Below are 23,097 nucleotides of genomic sequence, written 5' to 3'. Positions count from 1 at the left end.
CTCCTTAAAGCAGAGAGCCAATCGCCTCATTTGCGGAGGGTTGTTTAGGTGGAGACCCAGGCTGTGACCCAAATCCCTCCTAAGTTTATACCATGGTCAATAACCTTCCATAGGTGCATGCAGCAGCCTAGCCACAGGCAGGTTAATATGCAGAATGATATTCTGAATGTCCAGACATCAAATATGACATATCTGGCTGTGACGGTTAAAGAGATATCGCTTTCTGCTCTCTGGTGGACGTTATCTAGGGGTGTGAGGTATCAGGTGCCTTGTATTAAACTGACCTATCTGAATATATGCTTTGATTTATTGTACCTTGTTCCAGCTGGGATTTATGAAATTGTATGAAAAAGTGGTTTCAAGTGGGATGTATGTTTTACTACCACTTCTGGAATGCTTTCATGTCCAGTGACTGACTGGTTTATAGCTTTACAACCAGGCCAAGGCAAGGGTCTGGCAGAATTCATGGAACCAGCTAATTGGGTTTACAACCATGAAGTGTATCCAGCTGTGCTCGATGCAATTGTGACCCCAGCATACACACACACCACATGCCATTAAACAAAAAGGGAGGGGGACTGATTTGGAGTGAGAATGACATTTGCAGAGTATGATCCAAATTATGGTTGTCATTGTCCATATCTGTGCGTACAATTATCACATCATCCATTCAAGATACAACAATGCATCAATTGCACTAGGTCTATCTATCTATCTATCTATCTATATATCTATCTATCTATCTATCTATCTATCTTTTTTAAGAATTTTGATGTTTAGTTGAAATGGCCTTGAAAAAACCCAATAATAATATTTTTTGCATTATCATTGTAAATATATGTTGATTACTGCCTATAAATGTGTATACAATTCACCATTGCAGAACAATGCCATCAATAAAGGATGCAATGTAAAGCAAATACTCATATGTAACAAAGTATGGATACCTCTCTCTTTTCTTACATAATTAAGATAATTCTTCAGAAATATTAATTCAGAATAAATTCCAGTTATGCTCCATAAGGACTAGAAAATATCAAAACACATACTGTATCTGAAGTTCATGCAGAAATGTAAAGAGAAACTTTGGTCTTTTAAAAAAAGAAATAAAAGTCAACAGCTTCAAATACTGTAGCTGCTGACTTTTAATAAACAGACATTCACTAGCCCAGAGATCCAGCACTGTCTTCACCTGAGCAGGTTCTTCACTGGTCTTCGGATCCCCAGCACTGCCATCTTGGCTGTAGGAAACTGGCTGTGACTTCTTACTGTATCATAGCTAGCTCCCCACGGTGCATATGTGAGGTTACACTGTGCTTCCAGACTGGTCCCACAACTCCTGCAATCTGTGACGTGTCCTAGGAGGTAGTGGGTTGGAAGGAGGGTGAACTTTCTCAGTACTCTACTAGGCAAGAAAAACTGAAGTGGGTACCTTTTTCTTACAAAAAAATGTCAATAATGGTGGGGGGAGGGAGGAAGATAGGTAGAACGTTCACTTTAAGTGAAGTTCCGCATTAAGCACCTCATTAGACAATACTATGTAGTGTGCTGGTGATAAAAAATAATAATTTTGCATTGTACAGTATAAATGTATGTTTTTGCATAAAAACAAGCAGTTTCCAGTTATCCAAATTACCTGTCTTAGTGGGTTACTGAAAATATTTTACTTCACCACAGCAGGAAATTTGATTACACTCTGTGTGAAATCTGCAGATGTAAGCACATACTGCTTTTTTCATTAAACTGGTTAAATATCCTGAAAATTGCTACTTTGGCCAACAAACCAATTTACTATTAAATTATCATTACATTTCTTGGTTGAAATAATTTTGTTTTATTGAGTCACACTTACACATCTCCATGAAAGTACAATGCTGTTCCATGATAATCTAATTACAAGTTAATGCTATGATCAAAAAGGTATTTTAGGCTTGCACATTTAAAGTGTGGAATTATCTTCAATAAAATATGTTGTGTATTGTAGCTGAACTGTTTGAAAATATGTGATTATAAACTAAGAGACATCATTGGAATATTAAAATTCTAATTACTGTAATATTACAGTGTATCTATAGCCAACATTTTGTTATTTTTTATTTTTGGAAAAGAGGTTTTGTTTTAATTGAGAAGCCTTACCATCTCTACTGGTCCTGGTGCCCATTGCCACTGAAACATAAATATTTGGAAAATGTTTTGGTTGTCACCAGAACACCAGAGTTGCAAGGAGCTCTTCTAACAGGCAAACACCCTTCCATGCTAGTTGTCTAATAAGGATTTCCCCTTACTTTGAAGAGATTCCTCTCAATTCCTGTTGTGCCAAGAAAGAACAGAAATCCCCCCAATGGATACATGCAGCAGAAAAGGCAAAAAAAAAAATATTTATATATATATATATATATATATATATATATATATATATATATATATATATACTCAATGGCCACTTTATTAGGTACACCTTGCCAGTACTGGGTTGGACCCCCTTTTGCATTCAGGACTGCCTAAATTCTTCATGAAATAGATTCAAAAACGTGTTGGAAACATTCCTCAGTGATTTTGGTCCATATTGACAGAATAGTATCACCCAGTTGCTGCAAATCTCCCGTTCTACCACTTTCCAGAGGTGCTCTATTGGACTGAGATCTGGTGACTGTGGAGGCCACTGAAGTACAGTGAGCTCATTGTCACGTTCAAGAAACCAGTTTGAGATGATTTGAGCTTTGTGACATGGTGCATTATTCTGCTGGAAGTAGCCATTAGAAGATGAGTACACTGTAGTCATAAAGAGATGGACATTTAAATGTTGCTCAAATGGTACTAAGGGACCCAAAGTGTACCAAGAAAGTATCCCCCACACCACCACAATACCACCATTAGCCTGAACCATTGATACAAGGCAGGATGGATCCATTCTTTCATGTTGTTTATGCCAAATTCTGACCCTACTATCTGTATGTAACAGCTGAAATCGAGACTCAGACCAGGCAACTTTTTTCCAATCTTCTATTGTCTACTTTTGGTGAGCCTGTGTGAATTGTAGTTTTTGTTTCCTGTTCTTAGCAGACAGGCATGGCACCTGGTGTGGTCTTCTGCTGTTGTAGCCCATCTGCTTCAAGGTTCTATGTGTTGTGCGTTCAGAGATGGTATTCTGCATATCTTGGTTGTAATGAGTGGTTATCTGAGTTACTGTAGCCTTTCTATCATCTCGAACCAGTCTGCCCATTCTCCTCTGACCTCTAACAACAACAAGGCATTTCTGTCCACACAACTGCTACTAACTGGATATTTTCTCTTTTTTGGACCATTTTCTATAAACCCTAGAGATGGTTGTCCATAAAAATCCCAATAGATCAGCAGTTTTTGAAATACTCAGGCCAGCCCGTCTGGCACCAATAACCATGCCATGTTCAAAGTAACTTAACCTCCCTAACGGTATTCCCGAGTGTAGCTCGGGGTAAAATGTCTGTACCAAAAGCGGTAACCCCAAGCTACACTCGGGCTTACCATGCGGCGCTGCATAGGGAGTCCCTGCAGCACTTACCTTGTCCTTCGCTCCCGCGATGTGTCCCCTGCAGTGTCCCCGGCCATCTCCTCCGGCTGATGCCGGCATCCGGCTCCTGTGTTCCGGTCCCTGTGACGTCGGGACGTACGGGCGCCGGCGGGAAATTTGAAAATTTAAAAAAAATGTCATTTTTTTCAAAACAATTTTACATAGTAAAACATTGCTGTTTCAACCCATTTCACATACATTTTGTCCCTAGTGCTCTGTCCTGTCCCCTGTCTGCATTTTGACTGTTCTTTCTGCCTGGAAACTTAGAAAAGTCCATGGCGTCCAAAAAGTGTCCCTTTAGGTCAAAAGCGGGTTTAGATCAGCTAGAGAACAGCGATAGTAAATCAGAACCACTTGCAGAATTGAGTGATAATGATTCATGGAGAAATTCGTCATCAGACACTGAAAACAATTTTGCGACTTTGCTCAGCGATGTGCAAACTTGGCTCTATATTTCAAATTTCAGTGTTTTTGGTTTGATTATATTATTGAATTAAATGTATTATTATTATATTATTATTTTTTATGATTATTTAATAAATTATAATTTATGATTTTGTGTTTCAAATTTTATCATACCCGGGATGTTTAATAGACTCTTGTTCAGACAGATTTCAGTGAGTTATTCCTAAATATTACAGCCTACAATAAAAAAACTACATATTTCCATGCAAAATAATGGTACCGCTTTCAGCACCAAAAATCTGAAATAATCATACCGCTAGGGAGGTTAAATCCCTTTTATTTCTTATTCTGATGCTCAGTTTGAATTCCAGCAAGTTGTCTTCACTACGTATAGATGCCTAAATGCATTGAGTAGCTGCCATGTGATAGGCTGAATACCAATTTGTGTTACCAAGCAATTGAACAGGTGTGCCTATTAAAGAGGCAGGTGCACATTGCTGGATCACAATGGGGCTCAGGTAAATATTAGGGGGGTTGGGGAGGCTTCTGCACACAGAATGTTTGTGTTACCTTTATGCATAGAATACATGAAGATAAAAAACCTTCAGCCATTAGAATCACTTTAATTGCAGGTGTTTAATCATGCGTTTTGAATACAATTATCTACATATGAGTATGGGTGCCAAACACCATACCAGGTTTGGTAGCAATAACCACCATTTATAACTAAGCATGTTTGTAGCTAGACGGCAAGTGAAAAAAAAAATTAAAAAGTCAATAATTCACCAAAAAACTGAAAGATATACGCCACTTTGCTGCAAAATTGAGATAACATATATTTCTACAACGCAAGCCATTTTGTAATTTAATGTTATTAAAATTAACCCTTTTAGAAAACCAATTTTAACGGCTGTAATTTTTTTTAAAAATAAAATTAATTTGTTGCTTATTTGCAAAAAGGTGACCAAGTAGCATGTAGTACTGTTGATGCAATCTGATTTGCTGATTTTGTGATTGGCTTTTTACTTTTCTTAGAATTCTGCACAAATAGAAAAAAATGTTATACAAATCAAATTTTAGACACTCACTGTGACAGTTGTATTTTTCATTAGAATCTCATCCTCTTCTAAAGGGCCACATTTCTCAGTCCAACTTTATTTAGGTGATTATAATGAAGTCAACCCAATTTAGAAATCAATTGTAGATATGATGAAAAAAATAGCAATTTATTAAAATAGAGAAAGATATACGTCTGCAAAAATAGATTTGGTAAGCTCCTTACAATATATACAGTTTACTCATATGCAATTATATATATATATATATATTTTTTAAACTGAAGCTATACTTTACCTGCTGGGTCAAACAGAAAACATAACCTATAAAATAACGATATTTCTTAGCAGTATGCTATCTTTTATTTCTATACTATGTGATTATTTTAAAGAAGAGCTCTGGTTATAAATGCAGTGGAACTTTGTCCGCAATGCACGGGTTAAATGCTCGTTTTGGCTTGGGGCTCATGTAAAAGCTGTACTTACCCATTCCTTCGATTCTCAGGAAAACCACACTCCCCCACAGTTGGTGGTGGACTGTTCCTGCCATCCTCACATCCTGTGTTGGTCTATGGGTGTGATGACATCAGGAAAATCCCATTCACAAGACTGTTAGCTTGCGGAGGGAAAGAAAAGGCAGGGACCGATATTGCGATTGGAGGATCTGCATATTAGGTAAGTATATCGTTGCTTTATGAGCCCCTAGACAAAAACTAGCATTCAATCCATGTAGTGTGGGCACAGCCCCACTGCATGGGATAATAATAATAATTTTGCATTGATTTCTTCTTTAAGATAATACTTCAACGTGAATTATGCACTCAGTGGTGGAAGAACTGTCAATTTTTTGTTTGTTTTTTGTTTTGTTTAGTGCAGATGATATCTCATATACATCTTCCCACCTATCAAACACAATGGAAGATAACTGTTGAGGAAACATGTGTCAAGTACACTTAGAAGTACAACTGTGGATTCTACAACACAGTCAATGTCTGTACTGCCAGGAGCCAATCATTTCTAATGCACCATGCCCTCACGCAGCCACTGGAGATCACAAACTGCTGAAAGCAGGCAGCAGTTCAATCATTTTTATGAAGTTTAAAGAACAAATCAAAAGACTAAGATTCTTTTTAGGTTCCTTTAAGAACACACTTACTGGGACTTTAAAGTGTATATGTCAGTACTATTCACATCTGACAATAATAAGCACCACCGGGTGCCAAAACATGAGTTTACGTTTCCAAAATGCTGCAGCAGAGCTCTAGCACTGACAGTTTGCAATTTTTTTTAGGAGACACTAAAATATGCCTTGCACATCACACAATGCAATACTGGCCTCAGCAACCTAATTTAAATGTGGTATGCAATGGATACTTCTAACAGCTTGCGAGCTGCAGACTGCAGTAATGTATTGGAAAATTAAACACACTATTCTTGTAAACAGTGAATGGCAGGGTTTCTTTACACATCTGAAAACAGAACTGAAATGTTCTCCATTCATAGTAACAAATCTAGAGCAGAATATTCAGCCCTGTTAGAGCTCTACTTTGCAGAACAACCAAACTCTCATGTTTCTGATTAAAAACTTAATTATATTGTAACTAGTGGTATGTGTGGATAGATCCACCTGAATTGTGACCTAACTCTAAGAAGCAATCTGTTAAATACATGTAGTATATGTAGTAGTACAATAGTATATGTGAACCCTCATCTTGTAAAACAACCCATTTAGTTTAAAATAGAAATGAAAGGCAAAACATGTGTATAAATATAAAAAAACATTATAAATAACTTTTTTCCCCTTTTTATAAGTGATCACATTTTCTCTGTTCTCAGCTCAGAGAGGTGGGGGAGGAGGGAAGGAGAAACAGCAGTACAGTAATCTTCCCAGTGAATGGGTGTGCGTGTGTGTGTATGTGTGGGGTGGGGGGTGTTTCAGGACATGTCTGATCATTGGAGGAGCGGGTTAAGTTCCCAGCATAGTTAGAGAACTAACCACGCTGTTCTCTCATTCTTAGTGTAGTGATGGCAGGAACGCCAGGAATTTCACACAAAGGGAGCAATACAAAGAGAACAGGGTACTTTTTCATACAAGTACCTGGTACAAGAGGCACATATTTGAAATATGAAATGTTGGGTTTACGTATTATTTAAGTGGATTAGTAAAGAGATCCTTTCGTACCAGTTCTTTTCTAGAGTCCAGAAGTCAGTATGTTATACTGTTTTATTATTTGGAATTATGCTGCTTCCTTATTAGTAATTAGTATAAATTCTCATATCTCTATATTGTACCGCGCTCCAAACACTCTAAATAAATAATAAATAAATATTGTGTATCACCGATAAATCAATAATAATCTATAACCTTGATGCTTAAATCCATAATTGCATAATACTTAAATCCATGATTGAAGTGAAAAAAATACTATTAATATTTATAAATCAGTGCATAAAAAACTGCGTGCATAAAAAACTAATGAAGACTGAAAAAAGAAGAATGAAAAAATAAAATAAAAATATAAAAAATGAAAAATATAAAAAATATAAAATGCAATAAACTGGAAGAAAATATATATAGGTGAATAATAATTCAGTTCATACGAATTGAAATGGTGATGTGGTTCAATCTAATCTGCGTAGTAAGTCAATGTTCATAACATGAACCTCTCTCTCCTTCCTCCTCTCCTTTCTCCTCAGTACAGCTTTTCTCAATAAGGACTTTCTCCTCTAGCTGCTTGGCTTATTCCTCCATAACCGATACATACAGAGAGAAGGGAAAAAGAGACATAGTGTCTTATCCTGGGTAACAAAATGTTTAATGAGCTTCTAATCTCCCACTCACATGGTATCAGCAAAAGTAGCGCTTTGTGTAAATAAATCAAATCCTCCTGCAAACAGCCCTGCAGGTGTGTGTGTGTTCACTCGCTATACTCGCCGTTCCTCTGTGGATGCGTGATGACGTCACCGCCCCTCCCCTACGCGTTACGCTACAGGGACTCGTAGCTTCCTCTGGGGGATGTAGTCCCCTACATCCCCCAGAGGAAGCTACGAGTCCCTGTAGCGTAACGCGTAGGGGAGGGGCGGTGACGTCATCACGCATCCACAGAGGAACGGCGAGTATAGCGAGTGAACACACACACACCTGCAGGGCTGTTTGCAGGAGGATTTGATTTATTTACACAAAGCGCTACTTTTGCTGATACCATGTGAGTGGGAGATTAGAAGCTCATTAAACATTTTGTTACCCAGGATAAGACACTATGTCTCTTTTTCCCTTCTCTCTGTATGTATCGGTTATGGAGGAATAAGCCAAGCAGCTAGAGGAGAAAGTCCTTATTGAGAAAAGCTGTACTGAGGAGAAAGGAGAGGAGGAAGGAGAGAGAGGTTCATGTTATGAACATTGACTTACTACGCAGATTAGATTGAACCACATCACCATCTCAATTCGTATGAACTGAATTATTATTCACCTATATATATTTTCTTCCAGTTTATTGCATTTTATATTTTTTATATTTTTCATTTTTTATATTTTTATTTTATTTTTTCATTCTTCTTTTTTCAGTCTTCATTAGTTTTTTATGCACGCAGTTTTTTATGCACTGATTTATAAATATTAATAGTATTTTTTTCACTTCAATCATGGATTTAAGTATTATGCAATTATGGATTTAAGCATCAAGGTTATAGATTATTATTGATTTATCGGTGATACACAATATTTATTTATTATTTATTTAGAGTGTTTGGAGCGCGGTACAATATAGATATATGAATTTAGCATCCACACACCTGGAGAGGGTGTAAAAAGTACCTGGCGATCTAAATATCTAATTAAGCACGTTAATTGATTTATTACTGGTTCACTTTATTCATTAGTTAATATTATTCATTTTTAAACACGGAATTAATTGCTTCACCAGTAAGATAACTTCTAGTGGCTCACAAGTATTCAATTAATTTGCATTTTAGTATAAATTCTCTTTCTGGAGCACAGGAATAGGAGGTTTGCCAATTCCCCTCCAACCTGAGAATTGACAAATAATCTGCCCTGCTTAATGAATGATAAGGCTGGATCCTCAGATATGGAACTGGACTTTAAAGTGTATGTAAAAGCAGGGGGAATTCACTCCTCTATTTTTTCTGGTAACCACAAATTATGGGGAAATCTTGAATTTCCAATGGGAATATGTGGTCATTCTATTCACTTTGGAAAGTTTTTCATCTAATTTCCTGCTGTGCCTGCAGGACAGGAAGTAGTGGAAAATCTTCTCAGTGGAACACAGGTAGTGAAAAAAAAATGAATAGGGGTTTTAAATCATAAGGGTAGTTTGAGGTTTAGATCTAGAGGTAATTTGAGGTAACTTGTATATTTAGTATTAATCTATTGAGATTTAATTAACTGTGTGCATAACATTTTTTTAGATATGAAATTAGTTGGCACTCTGTGTGCCCAAAACAACAGTGTTAATTTTAGAGCTGCAACTAGCAGTTAACTCTAGTATTGTTGACCAAAGTCAAAGTTTTCTCTTATAACTGTAATATATAGAATTCTATAACTACAAAATTTGATCATGGGATTTAATTTACAATGAAGTATTCTAATTGTATAAAATCATTGATGGACAGCATTTTTCTTATCATTTATTTATATGCTCACAGAATAAATTACCGGTAATTTAAAGAATGTAAACACTATTATCTGTGAAGCACTGTAATAGGCTGGAAACTTTCAGCTCATTTAAAATGATACATTAAACATGGTTTGCGCTTTACTCAAGAAAGTTTTCACCAATTACAGAGATTCTCTATGTAAGAAATTCACTTAATATTGCTGTTGCAGGTGTACCATTACATTTATTTTTCCCCATCTACTCTGTGCAAAAGAGGCAATCTACAAGCCAATATAGCTCCATCTGTTATGAAGATGTGTTATTATACCCACACTGTCCAAAAGCTGTTTTCTCTTAAACCATTAAACTTGATGTCAGAACATGCAAGACTCCGCTTAACTTTTTATTATTCATGTTATTGTTCTCACAGGATGCAGAGAAATATTCCTTCTCTGCAGGGGTCTTACAGTCTCCGGTATTGTCTTTCTATCAAGTAGATGGAAGTTTAAATTATTTATTTAGATTTCTGTTTCTTTGTATTTCCCGATGTGGTATTTTCCATCGTAATTATATCTCACGTGTTTAGGTTTTGAAGAACAGAGTAATCAGATAAAAATAAAAACTATCATTTAGTTTGATTGGTTAGATAAAATCTCTGCACTAGAACAAAATGCCTTTGTTTGGCAGGAGGTTTTCATACAAGCAACGTCTAATTGTGAATGTAGATTGCATTCATTTAAGACATTATTTTTTCTGTCTGGTTTTGTCTAACACCTGGTGCCAAATTGCTTGATTTTGAAGCTTGCAATTTTTTTTTTAAATCTTTTGAACATTTTTATTAAATCAGTTTTATTAAATGGACCAAAATCTCATATTTCCTGATGGTGCTATGTCAGCATATTGGTGGGTTGTCTCCACCTCCCCAAATACCCCATAGGATAGATCTGTAATAAATCCCACCCAGTAGTATTTCACCGTGTAAATTCTCTGTCCTCTTTCATCATGCATGGATCTCCAACTTCTCCTACCAAGCTGTGGTAAATCCATAGCAGACCATCTGGGGAAGCCCTTGACTGGTAAATTTCCTGTGTCTGAATGTCTAAAGGAACCCCATCAGGGAACCCTATCTGCTGATCTTTAAGGTTGTTATGTCCCAGTGCTGTTTAGAGCAGGCCCAGTAGAATGGCAATGACCATCTTAATGTGGCCATTGATTGTTCCCTGCTGAGTGGGCTCCTTTGCTATGACACCTTATTTAAAGAGGCAAGGAACTTTTTTTTCAGAGGTTGCTGTTTGCTCAATGCTAATGAAAACAGGTAGGCTGTTGTGCCTGTCCATGCTTCACATAATTTCTACTTCTTTCCCTGGAACCTGTTTAGTATTTTTGAAGTCACCCTCCCAGAACAATGCATTGGTCACCATTTTTTTATAGAGGAGCTGGCCAGCATAGAGAAGATGTTCTCAATGCATAATACCCTCAGAGAGAGGAGGAAACAAAGAAACCTGGAAGCTGATTGGTTTCTATGCAGAGCCCCACCCAATTTTGAACTCTCCAATTTTAGTAATCAACCCCAAAGTTTTTAGGTTTTTCACTTTTAATAGATGTTGCCTTAAAGCAGCAGTAAACACTGCATGGTCACTTGTACCTACAGGTCAGCTTATAGTATGGTGGCCTTATTGAGAATGTGTCAGAAACCTGGGTACTTGAACATATGGCCAGGCACACACTTGAAATGCCCTTATCTCAATTCCATCATCTTAAGAAAAAAGAGAGACATATTTTCAGTACATCAAAATCACTTATTTGAATGGACAGTAGTCCAAGTCCTGGAGGCTGGTAGAGCACAAACGCTACAGGAGGGACTGGTGGAAGGAAAGAATATTGCATAATCTATGGCCTGCTTTAGCCTCTCTTTAATGTCTATGAAGGGGATTTGTAGTTAATGTTTAAGATAGTTAAACCTGGCAGATCTTATTATCAGTTGTAAATGAGATTTGAACACTGTTTAGAAGGCTTCATACATTGTATGTTAATGAGGGAGTGCTCAGTGTGTATCTGTGTGAGGACAGGATTGCTGTGATATAGTTCAGTGTAGCTTGTAGGCTACCCAGAGGCCTGCTTCAAACAAACATCCAAAAGGTAAGAAATACAAATCCCTGGCGATGTTTATGATAAATGCGGCAAGGCATTGCATCCGTACCAATGGCGTTCAACTAGAGTTCCAACAGTTAAAGAATGGTTCCAGAGATTGACCGCGATGGAAGAAATGGAAGAACTGAAATGCATTTCCCAAGACAATATTTCAAAATATACCTCTACTTGGTATTGTTGGACTCATTTTCTTGTTCAAACTTTTTATTAACAGTAAAACCAATGTACCAGGGGCAGAGAGACATCATCAATTTACAACAGAAATTGTACTGATAACATAATGTTAGGAATAGACAACACAATGACAGAGTCACAATAATGAGAACGAAAAAATATATTGCAAAAACAATGCAAAGTTTCTAATGATAGTAAAAAGTCGGGGGTTGTCAACGATGGATTCATATTTTCGATCAGTTAGGATAATGACTCACTGGTACGTTGTGGAAAAAAAAGGGGGCTTTAGAGGAGGGTAGAAGAGGGGATAGGTGAGGACAAGGGGGAGAAAGAGGGTGACAGCAGTGACTCCATGAGCGGTAAGGAGGAGCATGGTAACAGGCGGGCATCATATAGGGTGGGCCAAGAACAATGTCCAAGGCACTCAGTACGAAAATCAAGGAAGAAGAAGGGATTCGTCAAAATTAGGTGGGAGAAAACATTCTACCCAGGGGCTCCAAACATTCAAGAATTTAGGGATCGTGTCAAGAATAGTGGCTTCCACCTTTGCGTGTATCATAGCTTGCGTTATTCTAGATTTAACAGCTGTGATGTTTAAGCTGGGGGATTTCCAGGATTTCGCTATGACCTGCTTGGCCGCCGTAGTGACATGCAGAAGAAGTTTGAATTCTGAATTGGTAATACCCGGAGGGCGTTGATTGAGTAGGGCTGTGGCTGGATTGGGTTGTAACTTGGTGGTACTGAGTTCGGATAATATATGGAAGATTTCAATCCAGAAAGCTTGAGTGACTGGACAATCCCACCATATGTGGAAATGTGTACCTAGGTCCGTACAGCCTCTAAAACAATTGGGTGAGTAGTTAGGGGTATACTTTGCAATTCTCGCTGGGACCAAATACCATCGCGTTAAAACTTTATAATTGGTTTCCAGTGCAACAACGTTCTGAGATGACGATTTTGTATTGGCCCAAATGTGTTCCCACTCCGAAAGGTCTAATTGCCTACATAAGTCTGTTTCCCATCTACGGGTGTATGGAGGAAGGGGTGTTGTGACCGTAGTTGTGAGGTGGGAGTATAAGCACGAGATGAGGCCCCGTCCGTGTGGGTCCTTGCAAAATGCCCGTTCGAAGGGAGACATGGTGCTGGGTTGACTTGTTGTTGTAGCGTAGGGGGCATAGAAGTGACGTAGTTGTAAGTATTTAAATAATTCGGAAGCAGGGAGGCTATAAGTTTCCTGTAGCGAGGCAAAGGATTTAAACTTATTTCTCTGTAGGAAGTGGTGTGTACGGATCAGGTTAGCAGTGGTCCATGCTTTAAATGAGAGGGGCGCCTGCCAGGCCGGGGGAAAGGCTGGGTTTCGAAGGATCGAGAGCAGGGGGTTGTGAGGAGATTGAAGGAGATGTTGGACTCATTTTAAGACAACCCAATATTATCAGGATCTTTGTCGATAGTGACATAAATGTAGCATCGCTATGATCCTATAATCTATCCATCCTTCTTCAGCTAATGACACTAGGTGAATTTTACTTTCTTAGGATGGACCCCAACCAAGGTGCTGGGAGGGGAGTTTGGCCAGCGTAATTGCTCTAAATGCTCTTTTCCCTTCCCCCCCCCTTTTTTTTTTTTTTATTATTTTTCTTCTCCCTTTTCTCTTCTTATTCCTCTAAATTGGTTACTCTTTCTTGTGGAGTATAATTAATGTCTTGTTATTTTTTGCACCCAGTTAACACATGTAATTTAGTTATGCATTACCGAGGCCACTGTTATTGTTTGTTTTGTTTTGGGCATCACTTTGAGCAGGTAACTTAGCTATGGTGCCTTTAAGGTTTTTAGGACCCCAGTTAATGCCTGTATCAAGGGGTGTTTATTGTATTGCTATTCCCCCCCTCTTGTAGTTCTATTTTTTTTCTCTTTTTTGTATGTATGTATTTCTTTATTTAATTGTATGCACAGTTGTGTTGTATATTTTCTCTTATTGTTTGAAAACTGCAATAAAAGTTTATGAAACAAAAAAAAAAGTAAAAAATAATTTTTCAGTTAATTTTATATATAGAGGAGTTTTCTCAAATTTGACTGCAAAAATGGAAATACAATTTATTCAAAGCTAACATTATTAGCTAGCTATCATATTAAAATGATGGGGTTTTTTGTTTGTTTTTTTTTAACAGGGTAGAACATTCACTTTTTGAAGCTTTTGGAGCCATGTACCATACATGGCTCTGCAATTTCCTTCAGCTGGTTTGTGCACCTTCATTCCAAGTAGATTAGAAATTAGACTGACTCTTACCATAGAGAATCTCTTTCATACAAAACACATGTACCCATCTATTTTTTATATGCTATGATGATGTTAATAAAGGCCATTGGAATTTTCTTTTATCAAGGATGTTCAAAACGAGCACCGCTTGCAGTCACTCTAATAGTAATCAGTTTCAGAAGCTATGGGGGCACATACCAGTGAAAGCTAATTTCTTGCTATTTGTCACATGTATTTTACACCAACTGCCTTTTGCGATAATTTATGGGCTTTAAAGTAAAACTAAGGTTTGAACACTGCTTCTGCGTCTACTAAGTAGTCTTTCTTTCTTGTACCTAGCCAGATTTACCCATAACGGCATCTGTAGCATTAGTTATCCCCTGAGGGAAAATAAAAAATGTTAAAGATTGTCAACAGAGCAACAGGTGAGGATAAAATACCTTCTGGAGACAAATGTTCCATTTGGAGCTGGCCTAAGATGGCCCCTCCTCACTTTTGGGAGATTTTTGCTGATATCCATCATCCATTTACGCTCATAAAAACAGAATACTTTTTTCTTTCCTTTCACATGATTGGGCATTCCAGACATGTCTAATCTTCAGCACATTCACTAAGCTTAGTCAAATTTTCTTGCAAAGTGAACCGCCTGTTTGCCGTTTTCGTAAAATCAACCACTTTAAATCTTCTGACATCACTCTGAAAACATTTTTGTTTTTAAGAGAGCAGTGGGAAAGGGCTAACTTTTTTTCACTTCACTGAAAGGAAGGACAAATTTGGTTAGTCTCAGTTTTGTTTGTAAACGTTTCCTACAATAAAACCAGCAATATCTATTGAGAAATCTACTGTATTGGAACTGGAATGGGTTAACATTCAGTAACATAACCTTTCTAATTGCTTCTAACACTGTTGAAATACAATATTTTGTGAGCATCAAACTACAGAGTTAGTTTCACTTAATCTATTTCTCCAAGGATTAGTATGAATCTCCTTTTTCTGTGCTCGAGGTTTCAGGATCTAAAAAAAAAAATCTCATATCCTTCTGACAATGTGAGACGTAAAACAAACAGAAAACCTAAACTATATCAACAAAACTGCTATTAAAATAAAAAATGTAAAATGCAAAATGGATAAGGCATTTGTCCCACGATGGACAATCCATCCTCAAAGCTAATTACAGAAACTTTAATTAAAACTTCAATTAAGTCTCGCTCATTTAATGCCTAGCTGTAAACCACTGGGGCTGTTAAGAGCTTTACTGTGAGCGAACCGTAAAAAAAATTTAGCAATGTGAGTCCCTGAATTTTCCTTCATTACAAACAATTTAACAAATTAAGTACTTTATGACAGAAGGGACTTTGGAGAGCAAATGCAGTGCTTGATGAGTGAAACGAAGTAAATTCTTGTTCCTAGCTGTTACCCATTTTTATAATTCTGTTAACATAAATTATCCAAGCTATACTTCATAGCATTTACTCATGCTGTTTTTCATTTAGATGGGTAAAATAAAGGGTCACAAACAATTTAAAGGATTATCCAGCTGTTCACACTACAATTTATTTTGATAAGACCAAAAATCAAAAAGTTTGATAATGATAGATCTTTCAGAGCAAGCTTATAAGGGTGCTATTGAACACAGCAAGTGTTTTAAAGTAAGTGCTTTAAAATATGGTGAAATATAATAATAGTTTTACAAATATGTTCCTTTCAATTTTAATCTGCAGGCTGCCATTGTTTGCTAAAAGTGTGTAGAATAATTAAAGACATTCTGCCTTGTAACCATGAAAACAATATTGATTTTGTAGAAAAGTCCCAAAAACATTATCCCCCTACTTTTTATAAGTCCTTTGGTTTATTCCACTGGGAGTTTTATCATTGGACTGTTTTGGAGTTCATTGTTTATTATTAAACCACTAGTACTGACCATACTGCAACCACTGAAGGGTAGACAATGAAAAGTCCAAGTGTGCCTAACTTGCAGCTTTCTGACTGAATGCAAATCTTCCCACAATATTTTCTGATAATATACTGCATTTATCTTGCCATCAGTTATGACTAAAGTCCCTATGTTTACAGCCCAAAAAAACAGAAATATAATCTACATCTATGCCCTATAATAGAGATGGTGAGGACTCTGATATAAAGGGGATGTGAAAGAGAACAGAGAACTTGAATATAAAGTGGGCTCCTGATGTGAAGGTGGACTGAGGGCTCTGATATGGGTCAGCACACATATGTCTGCTTTCCTTTTCATATCAAGTGAAATACCCAGGAACCTGTCAAAACTAGAGGCCTCTGCTCTGCTGTTCTTTTATATTAGAGTCCTGGGTCTTCCTTAACCTCCCTGGCGGTATTCCCGAGTGTATCTCGGGGTAACATTTCAGTACCAAAAGCGGTAACCCCGAGCTACACTCGGGCTTACCATGCGGCGCTGCTCCGGCATGTGTTCTTCACTTACCTTACCCTGCGCTCCCACGATGTGTCCCCTGCAGCGTCCCCGGCCATCTCCTCCGGCCGATGCCGGCATCCGGCTTCTGTGTCCTGTCCCTGTGACGTCGAGACGTACGGGCGCCGCCGCCGCCTCCGGCGGCGGGAAATTTCAAAATTTTAAAAAATGTCATTTTTTTTTTTTTCATTTTACACAGTAAAACATTGCTGTTTCAACCTATTTCACATACATATTGTCCCGAGTGCTTTGTCCGGCGCCCTGCCTGCATTTTGTCTGTTCTTTCTGCCTGGAAACTGAGAAATGTCCATGGCATCCAAAAAGCGTCCCTTTAGGTCAAAAGCGGTTTAGATCAGCTAGGAGAACAGCGATAGTAAATCAGAACCACTTACAGAATTGAGTGATAATGATTCGTGGGGGAAATTCGTCATCAGACACTGAAAACGATTTTGCAACTGAGCTCAGCGATGTGCGAACTTGGCGCTATATTTCAAATTTCAGTGTTTTTGGTTTGATTATATTATTGAATTAAATTTTTTATTATTTTTATATTATTTTTATGATTATTTATTAAATTATAATTTATGATTTTGTGTTTCAAATTTTATCATACCCGGAATGTTTACTAGACTCTTGTTCGGACAGATTTCAGTGAGTTTTTCCTAAAAATTACAGCCTACAATAAAAAAAATACATATTTCCATGCAAAAAAATGGTACCGCTTTCAGCACCAAAAATCTGAAATAATCATACCGCCAGGGAGGTTAATATCTGGAGTCCCCTTTATATCTGAGTCTTTGGTCTGCTCCTATATCTATCAGTAGCAGAGAGCTGTCAGGAGACCTGAGGGCTTTGTAGCAGTAGGGATTGGACACCCTCCTTTCACAAAGCCTTACTAGGAAACAGCCATGCATCATGAACACACTGTTTCTGTCAATCTCTTCTTAGTTAGGATGCTGTGGGCATAAATCTCAGGGGGTAGCGTGTGACACCTGGTGTCCAATTCCTGGAAGCTGAGAAATCTCACAAACAAGATGTACTTTAAAGGGTTATGGAAAAAAGGGAGAGCAGCCACAAAGTTACAAATAATGTGTATCAGTTACTTTTGTCAATTTGTATTGCCCAGAGCTTTTCTTTTATTAGTGTTTTGTGCAGATTTTTTTAGCTGTGATCATAAATTTTAATTTTGGTCTTGTTACTCCAAATTATTTTGTTCCAGAAGTTTTGATACTTCTCCAGGAGCTGTTTTGCATAATGTAAGTGGGCTGTTTTTTTTGTCGGTGAAGCAAACATTTTACAAATTCTTCAAGGAGTATGTAAACTTGAGCACAACTGTGTATTTATTTGACTGTAACATAAACATCTTTTGGAATTTCTATACAACATAACATAAATAAATCTCATATATATGTTGATAATGGGGAACAATCATGTTACACATGCATTGTCTGTTCATCTTTACAATTTTGTCCCTACCTCACTCTGCAGCTAGGAGATGCTCTAGTTAGTCATTAGTCCTACCTGTCTTCTTCATGCTTTAGCCTCCATTCACAACATTTTTCTGTTTTCTGCTGGAGCTAGACACACTATGGTATTTTTGACCTGTCTGATGTTCTTCTGTTATGAGCTACACAAATTTTTGGATTAAAGCTTTCTACAATCTGCAAGATGTCATTTGGCTTGAATCACTGTCGCCAACCATCTGAGACTGTAAGTTGAGCTATCGCATCAAAAACTATGAATATTGTATTCTTTTACCACTAAGGATTTCAAGCACTATATAAAGCATGGTTAGAGGAAAAACAAAATTCTTACCAAATAGTGTAATTTGAGATGGAATTTGTACCACTGAAGGAGGATGTGAGTGCCATAGCAGGACATGTGTGAAGTAGACTATTCACCATACACTGTCAGGTAGATTTTGGAAACAAGGTAAAGTGTTTAACTATATGATTTGAAAAGTTCTTTAATTGTCTTGTAGTTTAGAAATCAGAAAAACAATCTTAAAATTAATTTTAGATGTTTTTTTTGCAAGGGGTGGACTATGGTTTAATACAGAGCTACAGTCATATTTTGTGTTTATGAAAAAGTCAGCAGCTACAAAAACTATAGCTACTGACTTTTAATAAACAGACACTCACCTGTCCCAGGATCCAGCGATGTGCTCACCCAAGCTGTTCTTTCCATCAGTCTTCTTTCCCTGGCACCATCATATCAACTGTGGGCACCTGGCTGTGACAGCTTCACAGCCGGGTGCCTACTGCAAATGTGCGAGCCGCGTTGTGCATTGTGAATGTTCTCACAGTCTTCTGGGACCTGTGACATGTCCCAAAAAACTGCAAGGAGAGAAAGGGGGAGGAGAATCTCCACTCGGATCACCTAGGCAAAGTGGAAGCAGGTGAGAAGAGAAAAACTATAAGATATTTAATGGTGAACATAAATAAACCCACTCCCATGTAGGAGGAAATAAGTAGGCTCAAAAGGGGTTAAACGAAGCACAAAGCCAGAGTTGTTATCTGGAGCATCGAACAGGAGGCAAGCTGGACAGCAGGGAGCGCTGGAGAGGTGTCAGGATGGATTCTTAAAATTATTCTTGACTAACTATCGTATAAGCATGTTCTTCTCCAAAGTATGAAGACAAAATGAAATAATGAATTAGATTTAAAATGATTGTAAATGCAGTTTTTCTTTCAAACTAACAAACATATCATAGTTACCTGCTCTGTGCAATGGTTTTGAACAGTGCAACCCCGATCTTCCTTTTCTTGGGTCCCTTGCACTCCTGACCCCTCCCGCCTGCCAAGTGCCCCCATAGCAAGCAGCTTGCTATGGGGGCACCTGAGTAGGCTTGCTCCTGTCCCACTGTTCTGTGTGTCCATTCACACACAGATGCCATTCATACCCGGCACCCACTCTGTCCTGGTTGGCTCACTGGCTGCAATAGACAGTAGCGGACGCCTATAGCTCCTGCTCTTGTCTCAGCCAAAGAGGAAGGAGAGACCCAGGAGAGTCGAGGTTCTCTTGCACATTGCTGGATCACCATGGAGCTCAGGTAAGTGTTATGGGGGAGTTGTTGCACTCAGAAAGTTTTTTTACCTTCATGCATATAATGCAACCTTGAGCCTTTACAATCTCTTTAATATGGTTTAGTCCACTTGGTACATAGTAACATTTTTCAGCTGTTCAGCTGTGCATTCATTTTCAAAAGTAAAATCACAATTGAAGAAATGTTTACTAAATCTCCCATTGCAGTCACTTCACCTAAGTCTTTGGTTCTCATGTTATAGCATCTCCACTTTTCAGTGAATAAGTAAGGAACTCTTTTTTTATATGCTATTTGTAAAGAAAATGTGTGTGCATACCAAAAACAGTGCATATTACAGTCCTAAAGTATTCTGCTAATATCCAGCCTCACCGGTACAACCTGCATGGTGATTCAAACGTGGAGGTTCACTCCAGACTAAGGTTCCAGGCAGGGGCGGACTGACAACTCATGGGACCACCAGGCAATAGGGGATCATGGGGCCCCTGTGTCCTTGCCCAAACTCAAAAAAGCCTATGAAAATGGTACCAGGGGCATCTCGTGGGGCCCCCTACTGACCCCGGGCCCTCGGGCAGTGCTCGAGTTTCCAAATGGTCAGTCCAGCCCTGGTTCCAGGCCGAAGTCAGATTTGGAGACTCTGTTCCTGTATGTGCTCCAAAATTTTACAGCTTTTTGCAACACCTACTCCTAAGTGTGATAGATAAGACATAAAATATGCACACAGCAAGGGTCAAACTCACAGCCAGTAGGCGAAAGCCGAAAAACATTTTTATTGCCTCAATTTCCCCTCATATATTTATCAGTTTCTTCAAACTGCCCACTGAGTTAAATCCCCCAAATGATAAATATTCATAACTCACACTGTTTTACATTCCCCACACAGTTTACTTGATACAATTCAACATTATCTGGCAGAGAATATGAGAGATAAGGTTTGAGGCACTACAAACCTAGATGAACTGCTTCAAACAGTGTTGCTAACATATGGAATCTATAACTATGATTTACTAAAGGAGTAGCTCAGTAAATTATGTAAACCTCTGTGCACTCTATGAACACCCAATGTTGTGCAAGGAAAATTTAAAAGATTGATGCATGCTCACTCTTCATAAGTGTTGCTAAGTAAACAGCCTCCCTAAATAAATCAGCCTTAGTTGCTCTGTAGCACCTAAAAGCACACTCTATAATGAAGAAATATTGGTTTTGATCACTGTTTTTGTCCTTGTTGGGGGGCAATTTCCTTCACTTTCTGTGACATAAATTCAGGGGAAACCTCACCACGAGATATACAGACAGCAGACTAATATGAGGTTCCAGTCCTTCTCCAGTCCAATCCAAAAATATCAATGTGACACAGATTAACTCTGGATTACAATTATCCCACCTGAAACAATGTTAGGAGCCTACGTGAATTAATTGCAACGTGGCTGGTTGGAAACCTATGGCCCATGCTCCAGTTCACACTAATAGGCCTTTGTCAGGGTGTTAAAACTTCACTTTAACAATTAAGTTGTAAGGGTCACTGTGTTTAGGGTTCCAGGATGGGTTCATGGAGGGGTCTATGCCACTCACCTGGCCTAAAAACCCAGGGGGGAAAGGGAGGCAAGTTTTCTTGTGCTTTCTCCACATATGGACCTATTGCTACTGCAGGACAGGCCAGCTCACCTTCACCCACAACCAAACAAGTATGCACACTTACTTTTTGTTCCCCAGGCATAGGCCACCATGCACTAAGGGTATAAAGTCACTTTCTCCTAGAACCTTTTGTGTAATCAGCAACGTAACAGTCCACTTGAAGCTGTTCACTGATAGTGTATTTCAGGATAGTTTGCAACGGGCCCTACGTCATGACTCCAGAAAGTCATTCATGTCTCAGTAGTCAGGAGGCTTAATGATTACCTGCATATTACTATTATTATACAGTATTTATATAGCGCCAAAAGGTTTGCTCAGTGCTGTACATTATAGTGGGGGACAGTACATGAGACAATACAGTAACAATACAATACACGAGGGGTTCAAGGGCCCTACTCCTTGGAGCTTACAATCTAGGAGGGAGGGGATAGTGGTACAGGAGGAAATGGCTGTGGGGGATGGAGTGTTAGGAGGAGTGGAGGAGTGCATAATGAATGGACTGTGGGTTTGACAGAAGCAATAAACCCAGGATGCTGGAAACCATGTGCCACTGTTTCCATGTAATTGTGAGAACCCCTGTGTGGGGAAATCATACAAAACTTTATTATGATGTTGTCATATAAAAAAAACGACATCACATTTGTAGTTGTAAAGGTTTAAAACCAACAAATCGCTCCATGTGGCTCAGAATTCACGATGCAAGTGTTCCCACTCTACAAGTTTCGCCAATTTTGGCTTCTTCAGGAGATTTACAAATAATTGCATATAATTGCCACAGGAAGAAGATAAAAATATAACAATTAACAAATTTAATTAACAATAATACTAAAACACTGCATAAATCATCAATACTGTACACATTAATCATCCATACATATTAATCACTGCACCTACTTGATATTGGACTTATAGGTTTAACCCACCAGGGCTTTTCTTACCAGGTGTATCTTCACTAAAAAATAACACAGCAAACAAGCCTCAACTCCCTTGTCCCCAGGAGGGTCCAAAATTAGCTAAAAGAGGGAAAAGATGTTGCAACCCGCCAATACGGACCTCCCTGCTAACAACCACACCAACTCCTAAGTATAACAAAATGAATAAAAATAGAAGGAAAATGCCCTACACCTTCCAACTCATAGGCAACCTCATTCCCCTCAAATGATCCAGGGCTTGTATCACCAACTGATTACCCCAAGGGACACAGGGAAGAACAATGCCAAACACCTATGTAAACCCTTGAATTCCAAAGAAAGTATAATCAACACCACAATAAATCTAATTAAATATGTACACACAAAGGAAAAAGAGTTTAGTCATTAAACTTAAAACACTACATACCAGCCATTAAGGAAGTAGTTCTGGCAGGTCTCAAGAGAGCTGGGTGCAAGGACCATATAGCCAGCATTAGCTGGCTTAAATATCCCTCCCAACCTGCCGGTTAATACCAGCCAGGTGCGGACACCCAAAATGGACCACGCACATGCGCACAAGCATGCCAGAAGTGACGTCACATGCTTGCACAGAGGCACTTCAGCGCCATTTTGGAACATCCCCACTGCCCTCACCAGCGCATAGAGTCCAAACAAAGCAGGCCAAAGAGATGGATACCTTGTGGCAGACGGGACCCAACTAAGTCTGCCACCTCATGAAGGGATACATTATACATTGGGTGCCTGATGGCCATCAAAAACTCCGCAAACATTTCCCCCTGAAAGAGGGGAGGGGAATAAAAAAGAGTGAAAGCAGAAAACATACCAAAGAAAAATAAATA

The sequence above is a fragment of the Staurois parvus genome, unplaced genomic scaffold (assembly GCF_062004578.1).
Source record: "Staurois parvus isolate SC_StPar_1 unplaced genomic scaffold, SC_StPar_1.0 ptg000682l, whole genome shotgun sequence".
In the NCBI taxonomy this organism is placed as follows: Eukaryota; Metazoa; Chordata; class Amphibia; order Anura; family Ranidae; genus Staurois; species Staurois parvus.
This window is presented reverse-complemented; position numbering follows the sequence as displayed.